The sequence below is a fragment of the Halichoerus grypus genome, chromosome 6 (genome assembly GCF_964656455.1).
Source record: "Halichoerus grypus chromosome 6, mHalGry1.hap1.1, whole genome shotgun sequence".
Classification (NCBI taxonomy): Eukaryota; Metazoa; Chordata; class Mammalia; order Carnivora; family Phocidae; genus Halichoerus; species Halichoerus grypus.
Genome location: NC_135717.1, coordinates 151,963,415 through 151,980,371, shown reverse-complemented (window position 1 = coordinate 151,980,371; position 16,957 = coordinate 151,963,415). Strand labels below are relative to the sequence as shown.

The window sequence follows — 16,957 nt, the reverse complement described above, 5'->3', positions numbered from 1 at the left end:
TATGTCCCTGTGGTAGGCACCTCTGAGATGGCCCAATACTCCCTGCCTCCTGGCATTCATGCCCTTGTATAATCCTCTCTCCTGAGTGTTGCCTGGACTCAGTGATTTGCTTCTAACAAACAGAATATGGCCGAGCAGTGGGATGTCACTTCCGAGATTAGGTGATAAACAGACTGGCTCACATCATGAGCTCCCACCACCACCTCCTGGCTCCCCCACCCCCCACAGGGGAAGCACACCACCATGTGCCTCAGCTCAGTGCTACACTTCCAGTGTCATTTGTCAGAAATAGTGGCTCATTCGGTTAAGCATCTGCCGTCAGGTCAGGGATCGAATCTCACATCGAGCTCCTTGCTCGGCGGGAAGCCTGCTTCTCCCTCTGCCTGCCGCTCTCCCCCTGCTTGTGTGCCTCTCTCTCTCTGACAAATAAATAAATAAAATCTTAAAACAAACAAGCAAAAAGAAATAGAAGGCAACTGTAAACACAACCACAAGGAAAGCAAAACAATTATGTTCAATCCTAACAAGAGGAGATTGCCCATTGAACACTGAATCTAAGACCTCCTTGTTCCTTCTGTCTGCGTCACTCCAAAGAAAAGAGGTGATAAAACTTCAGTAGTACCAACCTGGAATATTCTTTGATATGATCAGGATTAAAGAGGATTGAAAAAGGAATCATATGATTTTATTTTTATTGTTTTTATTTTTTAATGTAATTTATTATAGTTATTGCCGCATCCAGGTACATGTATGTGTAACATTCACCTCTTTTCCATGACACTTTGCAAACACTGCCCTGCACAAATCAGCCAAGACCCTCGCCCACAGAGACAACTCAGTGCTCTTAGCCAGGGAAAGCTGTGTTTTTGTTGTTGTTGTTGTTGTTTGGGTTTTTAAAAAAAATTTTAAGGAGGCTCCACCCCCAGCATGGGTCTTGAACTCAAAACCCTGAGATTGAGAATTGCATGCTCTACGGACTGAGCCAGCCAGACGCCCCAGGGAAAGCCAGACCCAAGACAATAGTTCTGCACCTGGGTGTGTGGCACAGTGGAGTTCCATGAAGTTTCATGGTGTGTTACCAGATTTTGATCAATATATAAAATTGATTTCCCCCCTCCAGCTGAGGATACAGACAGAAGGCTCGGCAAAGTGAGTTGGGTATCCCACTCTCCCTCCTTAAGAAACATCGCCTTTCTGTGGGAACAGTGAATTGGAATAGTACTCAGGACTATAGCCACTCAAAGGCTACATAGCAATAAAGGGTAACCCAGTGAATAGTAAAATAACTCAGGAAAGTCTTTTCAGTTTTCCAAAACTTGATTTTTAAAAACCATTCACCTTGGGGTGCTTGGCTGGCTCAGTTGGAAGAGCATGCAACTCTTAACCTCAGGGTCCTGAGTTAGAGTCCCATGTTGGAGGTAGAGATTACTAAAAATAGATAGATAAACTTTAAAAACAAAACAAAACAGAACAACAACAACAAAAACCCATTTACCTTTAATGCCTTTGAGCACACTGTCCAAACTTCTAGAATTCATAGATGTACCTAATCCTCCCATTTTAGGGTTGAGCAATCAAGTCAAATGTCAACATTCCTGCAGTACATTCTTGTGCATTTATAGGAATGAATACTTCTTATTCATTTGTTCTGTCAAAGCAATAAAATATGACTAGTGATTTGTGGTGATAAAATTCTCTCTGAAATGCTTCCTAAAATGCAACTTGATTTTTTTCTCTCTCTAAGATATATTATGAAAAACACTCTGAGTTTGTAAATGATTTGTTCCAAGTGACAACAGAAAATAACATTTCCTAAAGGAACAGTATTTGTCCTTTCTCAGAATGGGATATGCCTGATGTACTTTTAGATCAAACAGTGTGGTCACGCCCTGGAAATTCAGGGGTGGGGGAAAAGGAGTACAGGGCAGCAGCTGGGGGTACAGTTTTGGGCATAATAACAGAAGAAGGAGGTACAGGGTCAGAGAATTACTATTTCTCCTCCAGTGCAGAACTGGGCCATGTTTGGGTGCCTGCAGTGAGCTTGGCAGAAAGTCACTGGCTTCCTCAAGCTGTTAGGTTCCACAGGACTTGCTGTCTACATGACTGTCTTAGTGAATGGCCTATTTTGTAAACTAAATGCCACAGTATTTCCACATATCCAAATTAGAAGAACTATGCTGACCTAAAATATGAAAATCTATTGAAATATCAGACTTGATTATTTTTTTGCTGAAATTTTAATAGCGATTCTTGCCTAGCATCCCCCAAATGATTTTATTTTATTTTTAAAAAGATTTTATTTATGTATGTATTTGAGAGAGAGAGAGTGCGTGGGAGTGGGGGGGAGGGACAGAAGGGGAGAGAGAGTCTCAGGCAGACTCCCCACTGAGCATGGAGCTCCATCCCACAACCCCAAGATCGTGACCTGAGCCGAAACCAAGAGTCGGACACTTAACCAACTGAGCCACCCCTAGCATCCTCAAAATGACTTTAAATAAGAATCTAACTTGTATTGAAATGTTTGAGTCCCAGACAGGAAAAAAATAAGTCAAGAGAGGAGACTAGAGAGGAGGGATTCAAGTAACACTTTCTCTCTTTGTGACTTACCCACTGCTATTTTCTGGCCTCGAAGGAGATTTCACAGAAGCAAAATAAGTTCTGTTTGCTTAAAAGAACAAATCAATAATAATTCCATTTAATTGGGACATTAATAACAGAGGAAAAAGGACAGATTGCTGTACTCCAGCCGGTCAGCCTCAGGGCATGCAGGACCGCATATCTGGCTGGTGGGGAGGAAGTGGAGGCTGGAACCAGGCTCAGGAACAGGATTTGGTTGTGGCTCTGACCCCCACAGATGCTAGCCGGTGGTCCAAGTTAATGCTCAAAGGGGAGGAATAAAAAATGTAATTGCATCCCATGCTGATACCTAAGGGGGTCCAGTTGACAGGTGGAGCATGTCAACCAAGGACTCCATGCATAGGTGACACTTCAAGTTAGCAGGGAACTCATATCATACTTGCAAATCCTTCATCTTTTTGGAGTAGAACCTTAGCCAGCAACTCAGGAGTCAGTGAAGAGTCTCTAGACCCCCAAGAGGAGGAGTGATGAGATTTGGCAATGCTCCAGCAGAGCAGAGCTGGGCTCTCCTCAGGGAAATGAAGGCAAACTAGACCCCCCCCCACCCATAGTGAGATTTAGGGGAGTGTTATAATTCAATGGACCCACCAAATGCATCACAGACATTGGGCCTACAGAAAAACAACTATTTTCAGAACCCACCCACTTGCAAAACTGGGCTTCAGTGAGGCTAACTTAGAAGATATGAGATAACCAAAGTACTTTGCCCTGGCAAGTAGAATCTGCAGTACTCATTGAAGGTGTGCTGAAGGCATAGTCCTATACTATATTTTATGGAAAGAAAGTATAAAAGAATTTATAGGATCCCAAATGTCCAATAAACAAATGAAAGGTGCCCAACCTCATTGGCAATCAGGGAAACGCAAGTTAAAACCACAATTAGGAGCATTTCACACCCATCAGGTGTACATGAGAACAGCACTACAGCACTGCAAAAAAATTAAAATTACCTAAACATTCATCAATAGGATGGATATTTGACTTAACAACAAATATTTGTGGTAATTTGAATTTTGTATTATATTTTGCAATGCAATGCTATAAAAATGCTATAAAACAGTGAACATGAATGAACATGAGCCAGTAGAGATAATTGACAGCACATTCATGAAACGAATAATGTATTTCTAGAGCAACACAAGCTTAAGTTATAGAATGTATCTAAATATGTAAGTTAATGCAGAAAAGCACTTTGTTCTTACTTCTAACATAACACTTGCAGATTCTATTGCACATTTTTAAAAAAGATTTTATTTATTTGAGAGAGAGAGAATGAGAGAGAGAGAGCATGAGCGGTAGAGGCAGAGGGAGAAGCAGACTCCCCACTGAGCAAGGAGCCTGATGTGGGGCTCGATCCCAGGATCTGGAGATCATGACCTGAGCTGAAGGCAGTCACTTAACTGACTGAGCCACCCAGGGACCCGTCTATTGTACATTTTTATTTAGATGTCCAGTAACCCAATATGACAGTAAGTTTTTTTATTAAAGTATAATTGACAAAAAACATTATATTAGTTGCAGGTGTACAACATAATGACTCGATACTTGTATACATTATAAAATAATCACCATACTAAGTCTATTTACCACCCATCCTCACACAGAGTTAGAGAAAAATATTTTTCTGTAGAACTTTCAAGATCTACTTTCTTAGCAACTTTTAAGTATGTAGTCCGCTATTATTGACTATAGTCACCATGCAGTGTATAATATCCCCATGACTTATTTATTTTATAACAGTAAGTTTGTACCTCTTGATCCCTTTCACCCATTTAGCCCATCCTCCTCCCCTGTAGCAGCCACCAATCTGTTCTCTGTATCTGTGAGTTTTGTTTCTAGATTCCACATATAATGGAAGTCATGTGGTATTTGTCTTTCTCTGACTTAGTTCATTTAGGGTATCATGTTGTTGCAAATGGCAAGATATTTGCAAATTATATATCCAATAATGGGTTAATATCCAAAATATGTAAAGAACTGAAACAACTCAATAACAAAAAAACAATCTGTTTAAGAAATGGGCAGAGGGTGTGAATAGACATTTTTCCAAAGAAGACATACAAATGGCCAATGGGCACATGAAAAGATGCTCAGTATCACTCATCATCAGGGAAATGCAAATCAAAACCACAATGAGATATCACCTCACACCTGTCAGAACGGCTAACACCATTCTAACACCAAAGGCTAACACCAATAACACAAGAAATAACAAGTGTTAGCCTGGATGTGGAGAAATGCAGTGTTAGTGGGAATGTAAATTGGTGCAGCCACTATGGAAAACAGTATGGAGGTTCCTCAAAAAATTAAAAATAGAGCTACCCTACGATACAACAATTTCACTATTGGGTATTTACCCAAAGAAAATGAAAACACTAATTCAAAAAGATATCTATACCCTTATGTTCATTGCAGCATTATTTACAATAGCCCAAATATGGAAACAACCTAAGTGTCCATTGATGGATGAATGGATAAAGCAACTGGGAGATACACACATACACACACACACACACAACACACAACACACAACACACAACACACAGTGGAATACTACTCGGCCATAAAGAAATAAAATCTTGCCATTTACAACAGTAAGTGAAGGCAGGAACCATGCCGAATGCCTTTACAGAATGAGTACTGAATAATGTTAGTTGAATGAATTGGTAAGTGAATGAAGAGTGAAAGACACCGGTTGCTTAGCTGTCATCTCTTAGACCAAGGTCACAGCCATCATTGCTAATCTTTGGCTCCTTCCCGTCCTCCTGTCCAACCTGGCCTTTTTCTGGGGCCCCTGACTTTCCCTTCATGCTCTTACTGGCTCAGTCAGGGCAAGTTGGCAGAGCAATGATCTGTCCCCACAGCTCCATCCACATTTTTCATCTCAGTTTGTATTGTCTGCATGTCTTTAAGGAAACCTTGCAAATGGACTCTACTTTTTCTATGATATGTATTTGTGTATGTTCATGTGTCCTCATGTGCATGTGCATAAGATACAGGCTGAATGCAGGGGCCACATGTTGAGCTTTCCCTCTACCATATCACTCCTAATTTTAGGGACACTCAGAAAAATCACACTCAGAAAAAAAGTGAAACAAAAATCCTGTGGCTACTCTCAGAGCACTTTGATGGGCCTTCACATTAAGAGGCATCTCAGGGACATCTCTAGAAAAAATCCAAAGAATAGTGTGTGCTAGGAGGGATGGAGGCCTTTAAAAATTCTAAAAAGGACAATAACAAAAAGAATGTTCAAGGAATATTTAAAGCAGGAAAAACAAGAAAAGGAATAAACCTACTGCCAAGGGAATATGAACAGATGGCTCAGAGAAAATGGAAAAACCCCACTTTTGCTTTGATTTTGAAAAGCAGCACTTCTCAAAGTGGGTTCCACAAAATGCTAGTTCTTTAGTAGATTTTGCAGGAAGAAGAGTTGCATGACCAGACACGTTTGGGAAACATTGGGAAAATACCCAGATCTCTTTACTGCAGGAATTTTTATTTATTTATTTATTTATTTATTTATTTATTTATTTATTTATTTGATGCTTTAAGATGCTACAGTGTCCTCCAAGAGAAGGGTAGAGTCTTCACCGCTATTCAGATTTATGTAATAATTGACACTAGTGTTTTGTGGAACACACTTTGGAAAACAGTCTTTAAGGCAAAGAGAATGGTTTCCAACCAAAACTTGCAGAATCAATACTGCAAAGGCAAAACTGCATTAGGGAACTAGTTTTGTCTTTGAGGAAACTTTGAGGGAGAAAAGAGGACTTGACTATTTTCAAAGATTTCAAATCTTTCAGCCCAGAAGATACATTCCAACTACTAACATCAGTTGTGAGAAATAAAGAAAAGGTTAACGTTTCTATTAGCTTGGAAATGACCAAGTCACATATCCAAAGAAAAGTTTAAAACTCTTGAGACCAAAATACAATCTCCACCTAACACTAAAAATCGATTTTACTTCCATTATGATTCTTCTATTTCAAGTGACAAAAACCACCAATGACTGGTGGGACTTTTACTGGGAAGAAAAATGAGAGACTGGAGACTCAGGCTTGAAACCAGGACAGGAACCAAGGAAGCTGGGGGGGCACAGCAGAATCCGAAATACATGCTTTTGAACTTGCCGTGGCCAAAACAAATTTCTTCAAACATTTCCCCCCATCGGTTACTCTGCTAAAGTCTCTAAGTCCCAGGGGAGGGATTCCGTTGGAACCTGCCTCTTGGCCAAGGGAGAGCTGGCCACCAAGAATACACACAATGGGGAGATGTGTTGCCTAAAATAAAATGAAGGGTTGGTAGAGAGAAATGAATGGTGAGTGGCTGAAAGTCAACATGTTCCCACTTTATTTTTCCTAAGAACAAGCTGTACCAGATTCATCTAATTTCCTAGAGTTGGTAAAACTCTGAAATGGCATTGAACTGTATCATTGATTCATTGTGTGTATTTAATTCATTTGTTTATTTGTAAATATTCAATACTAACCAGTAAACACAAGGCACTTAAGTACACAAATCACATTCCTCTCCTGCGCAAACCTTCCATGGTTTACACTTAGGATAAAATACAAAATCCCTAATGTTGCCCCTAAGGCTCCATGACTTCTTGACCCTGGACTCTCTTTCATCCCTGTGTCCTTGGCCCGGCCATTCCAACCCAAGTGGCCCCGCACTTCCCACACACGGTTGCGCCTTGCTCAAGCCTGAATCACCTGAATCACTCCTAGCCACGTTGGGCCTCAAGTTAAACGCTGGTTCTTCAGAGAAGCTTTGCTAAACCCCCAGTCAGAGTCTGCCTCTCCTGCTGTTCTGGCCCCTGGCACCCTGGATTCTTGCTTCGTAGCATACATTGCGCCGTCCTATTTTTCCTGTTGATTTATGTAACACTCTCTTCCTCAGGAGATGGCATACCGCCCAAATCCAAAGACCACATCTATTTTCTTCCGTTCCAAAATGTAATATCTAACACAGACCAGTGTGGGACTGGTGTTGGCCCACAGCAGATAGGATTCAGAAATGAATACGGACTGTATTTACTTGGAGTCTATGTTCTAGGGATAAAAACTGTGATGACCACTGGGAAAAGTGCAGTCCTGGAGGGTTGTAGAAAGTACCAAAGGAACACCCTGGGGAGGGTTACTTTGGCCATGAGGCGATTTCACAAGGTCTCTCCTCAGGTCCTTGAAGAGTTCTCCAAGAGGGTGAAATGGGAGGTAGACAGCACCAGGTAGCCAAAGCAGAGAGGGAGGGAGAGAGGAGAGAAAAGTCTGAGGGGTGCGGCCTTTAGGGAGGGTGCCACAGGACTGTGGCTATTGCCCCGAAGGCAGTCGGGATCCAAGACTTGGATGAAGACAGAAAGAATGATTATGAAATTGGCACATGACCCAGAACTGGGAAAAATGACTAATACATTGTTTTGTCCTGAAATTCTGTTCATCAGGTTTGCTGTAAAAATGCATTCTACGTTACTTTCCTTAATGGAACATTTGCTTTCTATTCATTAGTAGTGTCTTTGTGTTTAAATATATTTGTAATTTAATTCAAGTGACTTGGAAAAGGGTGTTTTTAAGAGAACAGATCAATGGCTTGACATTCTGGAATGATAAGTATGTTACGAAGTTAATTTGTGATGCCAGAGTTAAAAACAAAAACATGAAACCCAAATATTTCATATTCCTTTCTCCAAACATGTGCTGTCAGGCTTTCAATTGTTACCATAACATGATTTTTTATTAAACTCTTACTTTTTTTTCCTTTGCACAATCAGTCCTAAATTCCATGCTCAGCACACTATGGGAAGACCATTAACCAACTGATGCTTACTCAGTTGTTAAAATGAGGTAATAAAAACCACTTTCACTTCCCGCCCTCTGTCTTTCCCGCCCTCCGCCCCTTTCTCCCTTTTTCCTGCCTTCCTTCCTCCTTCCACAAACATTTATTAAGATCCTAACATGAGCCTGGAGCTCTGCTAGGTGCACGCATTTTGAATATCTAATACTTGGATTCAGGCATATTTAACCAGCTATCCCCATGATTAACGTGATTCAATGTGATTAAATTGGCCCATTACAGTACCCCTCCAGAAACCTCTCATTCATATTTAAACTCCTTATTGCAGGCAATTTGATGTAACAGAGTTGCCTCTCCACATACACACACACACACACACACACACACACACACTCATCCACAGACACTGATTCACCACCATGCAGTCTTGGTTACTTTATGGTTTGCTCCTACTTTGAGAGCAGAATAAAAATGTGCCCAGCTGACTCTTTGGTGAGTCAGTAAGCCTATTTATTTCCTAATTCTAATTCTAGTTAAGGCTGGAATAAGCAGTTCTCCACCCAGCAATTGTAATTAAACCCACTAATTTAAAAAAAATCCACATAAACCTAACACATCAGTTAAAATGGGTGTAGGTTCTATCTAACAAAAATGGGAATCCAACAAGTACATAGTTCTGTGCATGACAAACAAGACTGGCTGATGTATCACTATAGATCTGCTTCCTCGTCCTCTGCTGTTGCCCCTTCCTTACTTTGTTATTTTTGGTATTTAGTACAGCACCCGGGTCTTCTTGAGTAAGGACAGAAGACAAACATAACATTTGTTGGCACTTGTGCTTGATGTTCACCAACATCCCGTTGACACAAGAAAAAAAATATCCTGGAGAGTATTATTTAAATTAGAGTTTATCTAAATCATTCATTTTATAGTATTTTTTTTTTAGATGGGTGGGGCAGGGGTGAGAAGGGGCAGAGGAAGAAGGAGAGGAAGAATCTTAAGCAGGCTCCATGCCCAGTCGGGAGCCAGAGGTGGGGCTTGATCTCACAACCCTGAGATCATGACCTGAGCCAAAATCAAGAGTTGGATGCTTAACTGACTGAGACACCCAGCGCCCCTAAATCATTTAGTTTAAAATAAAGTAGGAAATTCTATATGTTTAGCAAAACTACTTTATAAAGTGAAGTTGAGGGTAAATCTTAATAGATTGTATGGATGTAGATAGAGATTTTCCTGTTGATAAGAATTGAAGATACAGCCTCAGAGGCGTAGATGATGAGTGAGAAGTAGCCCCACGTTCTAAAGACGGGTTCTCAAAACATGTACACAGGCCTTACTGTGAAATGGACATTCCAGTCCAGCAACCGTGTCTCCCACAGCCATTAGCAGAGAAGGCCAAAGATTCAGTTGGGCAGACGTATCTTTAGGGGGACTTCACAAGAGGAGAGAGCACAGTAGCATTTCTTCCCTGTGCGCCTGGGACATTGCTCCTCCTACCAGAGCCAAGAGAAGGAGGCAGTGAGAGTGCCCCTTGGAGAATTGGGAGCGCTAGCCGGAAAGGAATGCGGGATTCTCACTCCCTGGCCAGGTGCTTGCCGGGCTGGAAGGACGGTACACCTGCCCTGTGCTCCTACAGGAGTGGAAGACAAGTGTGTTTTGGGAAGAACCTGACAAGGGTCCCCTGGAGTTTGAGGAGTATAGAGAGATAGTAGACTGGAGGCTACTGTCCTAGTGGCTGGATGCGGACAGAGGGTTCTAGCATTCAGCTGGGCAAGAATGCACAATGTTTCCCATGAACCAAGGGGACAAGGTGGAGACTGTCTACCAAATGAGATAAAAGGACAGGCCATGCCATAATGAGAGAAACAGGGAGATTTGAATTTGATGAAAAATTAAAGTGAATTTAGGTTGGACTGAAATTTTCCATAGCTGAGAATGAGACTCTTCTCACATCTGAAAGTAACCCTAAAGGTAAGGGACCTGCCTGAAATGTCACTGGGGGGCAGAGAAGGGAGATCTTGTTTAAAAAGGCAGAGATGAGGGACCCCTGGGTGGCTCACTTGGTTACGCGTCTGCTTTTGGCTGGGGCCCTAATCTCAGGGTCCTGGGATTGAGCCCCACATCTGACTCCGTGCGTAGCAGGGAGCCGGCTTCTCCCTCTGCCTGCCACTTCCCCTGCTTGTGTTCTCGCTCTCTCATTCTCTCTGACCAAAAAAAAAAAAAAAAAAAGGCAGAGGTGGGAGGGGGCACTGAGCTGACTCAATCAGTTGAGCCCGCGACTCTTGATTTTGGGGTTGTAAGTTCGAGTCCCATGTTGGATGTAGAGATTACTTAAAAAATTAAAAATTAAATAAAATAAGGGTGCCTGGACTCAGTTAAGTGTCCGACTCTTGATTTCAGCTCAGGGTTGTGAGATCCAGCCCCGTGAGATTGAGCCCTGAGTCAGGCTCTGTGCTGAGCATGGAGCCTGCTTAAGATTCTCTCTCTTCCTCTCCCTTTGCCCCTCCCCCCCCAGCTTGTGCCCTCTCTCTCCTAAAAAATAAATAAATAAATAAAAATTTAAAAATAAAACAAAGGCAGAGGTGGGAGAAAAGCTGTTTACTGATTATAATTACTGACTCAGCACATTTAATAGAGCAGTTACACCATTTATTTAAAAAGTAATTATTACACCACCTATGGAGTATTCTTTCCAAAACAAAAAAAAATAATTTTGAACCTGAATGTAATCAAGCCTCTTGAACTAACTAGCAGATTATGGGAAAGATGGGAGATGGAAGAACTTGTTAATGACACCAGGAGAATGCCATCAACCAACAGAATATTAGAAATGCCACAGGACAGAACCTTTTGTTGTTCACAAGTGTGATGATTGGGGTTCAGCCACCGTGTGAAATGTGCCTCCCTCAAACCTTGTCACAACATAATTGGCACCTTACCCATCTGATGTGAAAAGGAAAAAAAAATCCCACAGAACAAAATCCCTTTTCTCTTCAACAAACACATGACTTAAAAGAAAAAAGAGAAGGGGAATTGTCATAAGTTAAAAGAAACCTAAGAGAATGTCTAAATGTGGAATCTGTGCACCGTGTTGGAATTTTTATTAGAACAACTGTAAAAAGATATTTCTGGGACAATTAGGGAAAGTTGAACTTGCATTAGATATTAAATATATTAAGGAATTTTTATGAATTTGGGAGGGCACGTTAATGCTATTATGCTTTTTTTCTTGTAAGTTCTCATGCCCTAGAGAAACATTCTAAGGTATTTATAAGTGAAGAGATATGATGTCTGGGATTCATTTTTAAATACTGTAGGATAAAAGAAAGTAAGGTGTGAATTTGAGGAGAGGATCAATGAAAAAAGAATAGTAGAATGGGAATAATTGTTGAAGCTAGGTGATGTGTACATGAATGCTTCATTATACTATTCTATTTTTGTATATGTACAACTTTCTATGGGGCGCCTGGGTGGCTCAGTTAATTAAGTGTCTGACTCTTGATTTCAGCTCAGGTCATGATCTTGAGGGTCCTGGGACGGAGCCTCAAGTTGGGCTCCCCACTCAGTGGGAAGTCTGCTTCTCTCTCTCTCTCTTCCTCTTCCCTCCACCCTTCCCGCTGCTTGTGCTCTCTCTCTCTAAAACAAATAGATAAGTCTTAAAACTTTTTTTTTCTATGGTAAAAAGTTAAAAAATTAAAAATTAAATTAAAAAGCTATTTAGATATCAAATATTTTTATTTTTATTTTCTTAAGGTCTGTGGTGTAGCAGAATGGTAAAAAGTTCCAGTGTAGGAGTTAAACTTAGGTTTGAATACTGGCTACAGCTGTTATCAGTTATGTGACCTTAGGCAAGCCACTTAACTTCCTAAGCCCCATTTTCCCCATCTGCCGAAATGGGAATAATAACAATGCCTATTATTGTTGCTGCAAGGGTTTAATGAGATAATACATATAAAACTTAACAAAGCACAGGGTTGCTGCAAGTATTAGAGAAATCAGTAATGTCTGCAAGGAGGCCCAGAGTAAGTGCTAATATTAGCTTAATCAGATTTCATTTTCACTTCTCTCTCTGTTTAAGCTACTATCTTTGATATTATAGTTGCCTTGTTACTTTTAAGTCTGAAAACTGCCATGCTGATGTGAAATGTGCTTAGGCAGAAATCCTCAGGTGTGGGGAACTGGTTTTATATCTCCTCACCTTGGAATCCATCCTGACTTAACCTTTGATCAGTTGGAGTTCTATGATTGCAAGTCACAAAAAAAACAATCCTGAATAACTTAAGACGGAAAAAAAGAAATCTTACAGCATACAAGGACAGTCTGGATCTGGGAAGGCAGACTTAGGGCAAGCTCAGGAACCAGAAACACTCTAGTAGAGATCTGAGTAACATAAAGCCATAATGTTTAAATTCCTCAGGTCACTTCAGTCAGGACGAATGGACTTGAATTATTTGAAATCTCTGTATCACTTTGCTCAAGATTTCAGTTTCAGAGACAGTGCGGCTGAGTGGCCCCTTTTGGGTCACATGCCCATCCGTGGGTTGGAATGGGGAAGTGGATTGGGTACCTCTAGTGACTGTATCTGGTGATGGATGGATTGATATCTGTGTCAGACCCCTGGTTGTTGCATAATGACCATTTTTCTGTTCTTCCATGGAAATAGGGTTTTAGCTGGCCAACTACCTGCCCAGCCAAATACTCCATTTCCTAACCTCCCTAGAAGCTCCATGAGGCCATGTGATAAAAGTAGAAATATGGGACATTTCCAGGTTCTGCCCTTAATAGAATTGGAGATATACTCCTCCTTCCCATGGCTGAAAGAAAAGTACAGTTGCAACAGCCACCTTGGACCTGTGTATGACAGGAATAGGGCCACAAGATTTAGTAAATAAAAATACAGGATGCCCAGTTAAATTCGAATTTCAGATAAACAAGGAAATCTTTTTTAAAAAACTTAAGTATGTCCCATGCAACTTTTGAAGACAGAGAAGTTCAACATAAATTGTTAAGTGAGAATAGAGCGGGGAGCTGAATAGTATGGATGCACTGTATGTTAATGACCTGTAGGCTAGTGTATGTTTAGAAAAGAGTCATTTATGTTTAAATATGACCATTCTGACTGTGATATGAACAATGATTTAGAGAGGAATGAGAGGAAGAGACGCAAGAGATAATGGTGGCCTAGACCAGTTGGCAGCATTAAGAATGGAAAAGAGTAGACAGTTGGTGATATACATTGAATATAAATACATGTGTTTTGGGGATATACTAAATAATTACCAGTGGTTTTCACAGGGTGGGCAGAGAGTAAAAATATGTGGGAATTTCACATTCTAAGTCATATAACTTCAATAGGAACGATGGATATTTTTGACTTCCTAGAAATAAGAAAAATTCTGTATGTTTAAAAGTACCATGAAAAGCTAAAAGATGAAGGCAAAGTTGGAAAAATCAATTATAAAATATATTCTGGACAAAGGATTAATATTCCTAATATATAAAGTGCTCCTACAAATCCAAAGGACAGAGATCAGCATACTAGTAGTAAATGAGCAAAAGACATGAAAAGTCACAAAAGAAATGCGTTATTTCCAATCAACTGAAAACATTCTACCTTGTTAATCAGAACAGAAATGCCATATGACAACTAGATAGTATTTTCTTCCTAAATTGGCTTTTTTTTTTTTGAAAAGAACAATCTCAATGTTGGTTATGCAATTTCCTTGAGTAAGGTTATCAGAGAGTGGGATTTGGGTTTGGAAGTTTAGTTTGTCTGCAATGAAGTAGCTTTGGATGATGACAAATCCAAAGTAGTCCCCAGAGTAGGTCACACTTTATGAATGGGCTTACTGTGGCCGATGAATTGGGAGATCGCCGTATCAGGTGGGTTATCAATGTCTAACACAAGTAACGGTAACTATCTGTTATTGAGTATTGAAAATGTGCCACTGGCACTTGCTAAATGCTCACAAAATTCTACTAGAGGAGGTGCTAATGTCCTTCACGTCTTACCAGGAAAAAGCCCAAGTCTTAGAAAAGTTAAATAACCTGCTAGCTTTTCCGCATTTACATAGGTGGCCATACTGTACTTCATTCACGCATACAATATTAATTAAACATCAAGTATTAGGCAATCGCATTAGAAATGTAAGTACCGTAGTGAACAAAATCCTTCTTTTTGTGTAGCTGATGAGCTAGAGAGAGACAGAGATAGGTAAGTAGACAATTATGATGTAGCACCCTATGCCATCTCTAAGAAACACACCTCAAACTGGGGGGGGGGGGTACCAGAGCTGCCTTGTACTGGCTCTTACCGCTCACGAGGGCTGATTGTTCCAGCAGCATTATTCGTAATTGCCCCAAAGTGGGAACAATCAATGTTCATCAACTGATAAATGGATAAATAAATGTTGTATATCTATACAGTGAAATCTTATTCAGGAATACAAAGAAATGAAGTATTGATATATGCTACAACCCATATGGACCTTGAAAACATGTGCTAAGTGAAAGAAAGCACACACACACACACACACACACACAGCATATTGTATGATTCCATTTATGTGACATGTCCAGAAGAGGCAAATCTATAAAGATGGAAAATAAATTAGCAGTTGCCTAGGACAGGGACAGGGAGATGGTTGGAGGTTAGTGAATGTTAATAAGTACAAGGTTTCATTTTGGGGCAATGAAAATGTTTGAAAATTGAGGGTTGTGGTGGCAGATGCACAAATCTGAATATATTAAAACTGATGAACTGTCTGTTTAAATGGGTGAATTGTGTAATGTGTGAATTATATTTTAATAGAAGTTATTTTAAAACAAGTTGATTATGAACATCTCTTCCCAAATTGCATTCAATGACGTGTTGGTGGGAGTAGAGTTGCCAGATTTAGCAAGTAAAAATACAGGACAACCAGTTAAATTTGAATTTCAGATAAACAGCAAATACTTTTTTTTTTTTTTAAAGATTTTATTTATTTATTTGACAGAGAGAAACACAGCGAGAGAAGGAACACAAGTGGGGGGGAGGGAGAGGGAGAAGCAGGCTTCCCGCTGAGCAGGGAGCCCGATGCGGGGCTCCATCCCAGGACCCCGGGACCATGACCTGAGCCGAAGGCAGATGCCCAACAACTGAGCCACCCAGGTGCCCCCAGCAAATACTTTTTAAATATAAGCATGTTCCATGCAATATTTGGGACATATTTATATCAAAAATGATTCTTGTTTATCTGAAGTTCAGATTTAACTGGGTGTCCTGCATTTTATCTTGAAATCCAGGCAGGAGTATTGACACAGCAGAAATCAGTAAATGCTACAAATCAGACTCCACTCCCCCTCCCCAGAGAGCTCATTGTTAAGCATCTGCCATCACACCACTGTCTAAGCTGTTAAAAAAAGAAAGACTATAAGTCAAAGGATGTAAAAAATATACTAAGCAAATACTAACCAATACAAAGGTAGCATGACTATATTCATATCAGACAAAATAGATTTTAAAGCAAAAAGCACTACTGTGATAAGGATAGACACATTGACAGAAGATTAATTTCATTGAGATTTAATAATTCAGGGGCACCTGCGTGGCTCAGTTGGTTAAGCATCTGCCTTCGGCTCAGGTCATGATCTCAGGGTCCTGGGATTGAGCCCCGCATTGGGCTCCCTGCTCAGTGGGGAGTCTGCTTCTCTCTCAGCCTGACACTCCCCCTGCTTGTGCTCTCTCTCTCTCTCAAATAAATAAATAAAGTCTTTAAAAAAAAAAAAAAGATTTAACAATTCAAGGTTCTATGGGCCTCCTAGCACAGCTTTAGAATACTTAAAATGAAAGTTGCCAGGTCTGCAAGGAGACTCAACAAATCCACTACCATAATGGAGACTTTGATATATCTGTATCAATAATTAATAGGTCAATCATAAAAGATAACAATAGAACTATAGAAGATCTGAAAAATACAACTAACAAGCTTGATCTAATAAACACATGTAGACCCCCATACCCCACAACTGAATTACATATATTCCTGTCAGATGCCCATAAAACATTTATGTAAAAACTTACTAGGCCAAAAAACAAGTTTGAGTAACTTTTTAAAGAACTGGTATATCCAGGGCCACCTAGGTGGCTCAGTCAGTTGAGCGTCCAACTGTTGGTTTCAGCTTGGGTCATGATCTCGGGGTTGTGGGATCTGGCCCAGAGTCAGGCTCCATGTTCCGCATGGGGTCTGCTTGAGATTCTCTCCCTCTTCCTTAGCCCCTCCCCCCGCTCACACACATACTCTCTTTCTCTCCTTCTGAAAAAAAATGAATAAATAAAAAATTAAAAAAAAAATAGCTGGTGGGCGCCTGGTGGCTCAGTCGTTGGGTGTCTGCCTTTGGCTCGGGTCATGATCCCAGGGTCCTGGGATCGAGTCCCGCATCGGGCTCCCTGCTCTGCGGGAGGCCTGCTTCTCCCTCTCCCACTCCCCCTGCTTGTGTTCCTGCTCTCTCTGTGTCTCTCTCTGTCAAATAAATAAATAAAATCTTA

General features: G+C 40.6%; 1 non-coding gene across 1 annotated transcript; it reads left to right on the top strand.

Annotated features, from left to right (window-relative positions):
* Positions 1–11,274: 11,274 nt before the first annotated feature.
* On the top strand, positions 11,275–11,379 carry LOC118526313 (small nucleolar RNA U13). The gene has a single exon (XR_004912548.1). It is a non-coding gene; the product is annotated as a small nucleolar RNA U13 (small nucleolar RNA).
* Positions 11,380–16,957: the final 5,578 nt, after the last annotated feature.